A 6,475-nucleotide genomic window follows, 5' to 3' on the forward strand; every position below is an offset into this window, starting at 1 on the left:
GTGGCGGGCTCGGGGAGCCCAAAAGCCAGGCAGCCTCCATGCCAGGCTCGGCGCCTCCAAGTTCAGGGGCTTGGAGGGGTTGCTGTGGGCAGAAGGGATGGAGAATGGCATAGTTGCCCTTGACCGAGCACCTACTGATGTCCCGGATGCCTGCTAGGAACTTTTTCATGCATTTGTGCTGTGCTAATTTGCTTCAGTCATGTTGGACTCTTTGTGACCCTATGGACCATAGCTGCCAAGCTCCTCTCTCCATAGGATTCTCAAGGCAAGAATACTGGAGGTGGTTGCCATGCTCTCCTCCAGGGGATCTTCCTGACCCAGGGCAGGTTCTTTAACCCTAGTGCCACCTGGGAAGCCCTTTTCACTCATTATCTCACTTAAAATTTAAAATTTCTGACGGCCACCTACTGTAATTGTTGTGAGGGTTTAAGAGAGCTTGAGAAACAATACTCCTCTTTATCTCACTTATTGTGAACCAACTGAGAAATAAGACAAAAGAGTGATGCAAATGAGAGATCAATATCAAGCTTCCCACTGATACCATACTTCAGTTCAGTTCAGTTCAGTCGCTCAGTCGTACCACACTTACTACTGATACTAACTATCCTGCTTACTACCAATATTTTAAGCTGGTATCGCAGAAGGTGCCTGGTATTTGCAGGCAAGCTGGGTTTGTAATTCTGAAGCTCACAGTTATCTAGTTCCTTCCCCATAAACACGCATGCTATGCTGGGACAGGTCGCATGGGGGGCGGGGGTGGGGGTGGGAGTGGTGGAGTGGAGCACTGATCTCTAAATTGTTAAGAGAAGAGAGAAAACGCAAGCTGCCTCCTCAGGTAGAGAGATGCTGAGGGAGCTTGGCCAAATTCACCAGAGAATTCCTTCTCACTTTTTAAGATCAGGTGAGGGAGGGAACTGTGGACCTCTCCACAAGCAAGGAGACATCACACCTCCACCACCCAGGCCCTTGGGATTATTTTCTTTGTTCTACAGGTAGAGAGGGCTTCCTTGGTGGCTCAGTTGATAAAGAATCTGCCTGCAATGCAGGAAACCTGGGTTCGCTTCCTGGGTTGGGAAGATCCCCTGGAGAAGGGAATGACTGTCCACTCCAGTATTCTGGCCTGGAGAATTCCATGGACTGTATAGTCCATGGCGTTGCAAACAGTCGGGACACGACTGAGCGACTTTCACTTCACAGGTAGAGAAGGAGCTTCATGGCTCCCCAGTGGGTAGGAGGTGAGGCTGAGATTCACGCTGCTTCGTCTGTTGGCCCTATTCTATCTTCCCTTCTTGACTTTGAGATCCTCACTTTCAGGGTTGTGTCCTATGAATTGTGTCCTTAGGAGCTGACACAGGGTCCAGCTCAAGGGAGGCTTCAGACAATGTCTTTGAAGTGAACAAAACAGATTCATCCTTTCATTCAGCAACATGTTTTGTCTCTACTAGGTGTTGATCTCACTATTGGTGGCATTAAGCTGGTGGAGTGGGGAATGGCGGCCCCCTGCCCCAAAAGATACATACTAGCCTCTGGAAACTGTGAATGTGATCTTATTTGGAAAAAGGATCTTTGCAGATGTCATTAAGGATCTTGAGATGATATCATCCCTGATGATGACCTGAAAAGTGAAACTGTTAGTCACTTAGTCATGTCCCCATGGACACGTAGCTACCCCATGGACTGTAGCCCGTCAGGCTCCTCTGACCATGAAATTTTCTAGGCAATAGAGTCAGTTGCCATTCCCTTTTCCAGGGGATCTTTCCGACCCAGGGACCAAACCCAGGTCTCCAGCATTGCAGGCAGATTCTTCACCATCTGAGCCATTAGAGAAGTCCATGATGACTTGGGTGGGCCCTAAATCCAGTGACAACTGCCCTTGTAAGACACAGAGGAAGCAGCAGGAGAAAAGAAGGCATATGAAGAAGAGGCAGAGACTGGAGAGATGTGGCCACAAGCTAAGGGACACCTGGACCCACCATTGGCCAGAAAAGGCGAGGAGTGATCCTCTCTTAGAGGCTTTGGAGGGAGCAGGGCCCAGCTGGCACTTTGATTTTGGACATCTGGTCTCCAAAACCATGAGGGGATAACTTTCTGTTGTTCTAAGCTCTCTAGTAGATGGTAACAGAGTGCCATCTGGGCAGCCCTAGGAAATGGCCACACTGGCACTGGGGGCAGAGAGATGGCTTGGCCCCTCCCCCTCACTCCCGATATGGGACAGCTGGCCATCTCACTGGGGCCTAGATCAGAACCACTTTTCTCTGGAGGTGCTGTCTCCCCAGGCTCAGGCATGGGGGCAGGAAGCCTCTCAGCAACCTGGATGTCATTGTTCACAGCATGTTGCTGAATCACATAAAAGTAAGAGAAAATGAGCACGACCCTCAGACCAAACCATGGAGACATGGCGGCTAGAGTGTCTGATTAAAGACCGGTGATTTTTCTCCGCAACTGGCGTAATTCCCCGTGTTGTGATCTCTTGGTGTCCAAAAGGGAACATCAGAGAATTGCCAACTGTTTTTGAAGGGTTTTCAGGAGCCACCAGCATTCCTCAGCATCATTCTAACCAAGGAGATATTCAGTTGCTGTCCAGCTGCCTCAGAGTCAGAGCAGACAGGACACCTCCTGGGGTACCTCTTTTGAAAGTGCTTCTCTGCAGGGGACACACACCTGCCTGCCCCCATACATACTTTCACTCTCATTTCACAGATGGAGAAATTGAGTCTTGGCAACTTCCTAGGGTCACATGCATTGCTGTTGTTTAGTTGCTCAGTTGTGTCCAACTCTTTGCGACGCTATGGACTGTAGCCCACCAGGCTCCTCTGTCCTTGGGGTTCTCCAGGCAAGAATACTGGAGCTGGTTGCCATTTCCTTCTCCAGGGGATCTACCCGACCCAGGGATGAAACCCGAGTGCCCTGCATTGCAGGCAGATTCTTTACAGCTGAGACACCAGGGAAACCCAGGATCACATGTATAGTATGTGCTCAACTCAGTCTTTTGAGAGATTAGGGAACCTCAACTCCCTGCCTTGGCTGTGAGAGGAATCAAGCGTAGGACACTAGTGTATGTGGTTGTCACTACAAACACTGCTCAGGAGCCCCATTGTTGATGAACAAGCCCTGTTGTAATTACTCACCCAGGGCTTAGCTGTGGTCCCTAGAAAACCAGGTAGGTTAACCAAGGTGTGGTTACACCTCTCTACACCTCTATAGATGTATACTTTTGGGGTGGAATTTTGATCAGAACATTTCCTGAGTTTTGGTCTCCTGGGTCCACTCGCAAAGAAGCGTTCTGCCTGATGTGGATGATGCATCTAAAACCTCTTGGCTCTTTCAAGGTAACCTTGGACATACTACATATCAATACACTTCAGAATACAAATGTAATTAGTTAGGGGTATTGGGAACATAAGGATTGTATTTAAGCTTGGATTCTGGCTGGCGAATCTCCCTCCTTCCAGCTGGGGTGTTGGGTTTGCTACACACAAAGAAAAGGAACGATGGCTACTTCATTGTGAGCTGGGCCATGCCTGATGCCCCCCTGCAGAGGCCTGGTGAGGTAGGGGTGGGGCATTGGTGCAACCTCCCTCCAGCTGAGCTCACACCTGAACCTCGTCACTGGCCAGGCACCCCATCTAAGTGTGGGGGTCTGACAGAAGAGTGCTACGTGGAGGAGTCCTCCTCAAGCTGTTACCCTTCTGCAACGAAGTGAGCATCGTATGGAGAATGTAAATCAACACCCTGCTTTCTTCATCAAGACAGCCTTGCTGGGAAAAACATCAGGCGAGCGAAACGGTGCGCTTGGTGACACTGTGCTTACGTTGGGTCGCAGGTCCTAATCTCCTTGCCGACCAGTGTAAACCAGTTCAGAGACTGACACTGGTCCAAGGACCACATGTTAGCAGCCCTGCTGTAGCACATGCAAGAAACGCAGAGAGAAGAGTTGCAGGGCCTGCCATCAAGAGAGGCAGTCATGGGTTCCCCAACCAACTCTGCCAAGAAACCACAGGCAGCGGGGACGGGGTTGCAGGGGGTAGGGGGGGCCCATGTGCGTCAGGTCTCTCCAGGGAGTGATCCTGCTGATCAGGAAACACAGCCCATCTAGCAGATTAGAAGATGTCCCATTGGCAACAGGGAGTGAGGAAAAGGCTGGCTGGAGGGTTGGAGAGAGGGATGTAGGCTTTCCCTTCCTCCACAAATATTTCTTTCATTTGTGCAATAAAGCCTTAGCAACAACAGCAAATGAATTTCTGGCAATAGTACTGTCACACTTACATGTTCTTACTTTTTACAGCTCTTGATAAATTTAACAGCGGAAGGCCTGTAGTCATCTTCCAGCCTTCCTGGAAAATGTGAAGATTTGTTTCCAGGGCCATGGGACACAGATTTCTGGATTGGCAAGGTCCCTGTGAGGGCTGAGATGCACAAACTTACTTAAACCAATTCTTTCACTGGTCAGAACCTTACTATTAATTGACCAGAGGCCTGGGGACCCAAGAGGCCAGAGAGAGGCCTGGGCTGGAGGTGGGCAGGGTACGAGGTGGGGAGGCAGGGAGCTCCCCCTGCCACTGACCAGAGTGGTCAGACTTTAAGGGGTTGGGGTGCATGAGCTTGTGTCCTGAGAACATACAGTGATACTCTTGGGGTCTGAGGTCCTATTGTACCGACAGGCCCTGCTGTGAGGTGGCCAAGAGCGAGAAGACAGAGCGGTCCTGGGGCTGCCTTGAGCTCTCACCTGTTTGCACGCGCGAGCTGGTCTTGAAAGGGTCCCAGAGAGGATGCAAGTTGCCAACTGGCTGAGGAATGAGCCTGAGTGCTCAAGGAAGCCTCAGAGGGAGGTGGCCGGGGCTGGGCTCTGCCCGGCAGCGCTCGGCTGCCCAAGGAGCTCAGTTAAACAGATTCTAATTCAGCACTTACCTCCCGGGTGCCTCTTTTGTGATGGGCTCTGCGGGGGACACAGAGCTGAGTGGCGCACACCCGCCTAAAGCCATACTAATGAGAGCTAATACGGAGTGTTTACCACATGCAGCGCTTCTGCCCCAAGCAGGATGCTCATTACCTAGTTTAAGTCTCGGGGCACTCCTCAGAGGAGGTGCTGTATTATCCCCTTTGGATAATTCTGGAAACTGTCAGTTTCAACAGCTGAGACTTGGTGACCTGCCTGAGGTCCCCAGCTGGTGAGGATGGACCTGGGATTTGACCTCTATGGTCAGGCTCTAGATCAGTGGTTTTGATCTTGGTGGCCCCTTTTTGTCACCTGGAGAGCTTTTAAAACATAACCATTTCTAGATCTCTCCCTAAACCAATAAATTCAGACTCTCTGAGTGTGAGATCGGGCATTGATGTTTAATAACTTCACCCCCGGGCTGTACGTCTTTTGCCAGGATTGAAAACAGTGTTTCCAGAGCCTGTAGACTTAACCACTGTGAGGCCCTGCCCCGGCCGCGCCCATCTCTGTGCATCATGAGGACCCCTGAGCTTTTGCTTTTTCCCACTGGACCATGATGGCCCCAGACAGTGACTTGCACAGAGGTCTCTGATACAGGGAGGCCCATCACAGTGTCATAAGAGAGGTCCCCTTCCAGTAGGGAAGAATCAGTAACAGCTTCATGTTGAAGGCAAGAGATTTTGGAGAAGGGTCCGAGGTTGAAAAAGATGCTGGGAACTTAACAATGGCCTCAAGCTTTGTTTATTCATATGAACTCAATTCCCTAGGTACTGGGGAGCCATGGAGGGTTTTTGAGCATGGTAGTGACCCCATCAGAAAACCATCTACTTGCTGAAGCCCCTGCAGTTCTTGCTATACCCTCTTGCTCCAGGGGGAAGCTGGGAAATGGAATTGGCTGAGGAATTTTTTGGAAAAATTAGTGTGTAAATCACATACCAGGAAAAACCATCCTCTTGTTTCTGCCCACTTCCCTGTCCACACTAGTAATGCCAGTCTCCCAGCCACACTCCTCCTGGCCTCTGTCCCCATAGTTTATTCTGCCTGAAACTCCCTTTCCTGTTTATAGGCCATGTAAATACATTTACATTTATACTTCAAAACCTGCTCCCCAAGTTTAGGAACCCTCCCAGGATAGACTTAACCCTTTCCTCCTCAGCCCTCCTAGACCATGGACATAGTTCAAGGGGCCATGCAAGTTACCTAACCATTGTAATTGTCCACCTATCTGGGTCCCCGCTAGACTGTGAGCGCCTTACTCGGAGTACTCAGTCTGTAATAGGTGCTAAAATCCCGATTAGGTCGAATTTATCTCCAAGGACAGGAGTTTTGAAAAAGCAGAATTTTAGGAAACACCCCAAAACCTCATCTGTAAACTCCTCTTGGAACATCTCTTTCCTCCCTGTCTGCCACACTCAGCAATTTTCCTTATTATCCTCACTGCCTGGGACGAAAGGATTGATTTAGAAGGTTTCTTTTGAAAGACAGAAGGATTACCTTTGATTTTGGTATCAATAGCTTCCTGACAGCCACACACCA

The sequence above is a fragment of the Cervus elaphus genome, chromosome 1, assembly GCF_910594005.1.
Source record: "Cervus elaphus chromosome 1, mCerEla1.1, whole genome shotgun sequence".
Lineage (NCBI taxonomy): Eukaryota > Metazoa > Chordata > Mammalia > Artiodactyla > Cervidae > Cervus > Cervus elaphus.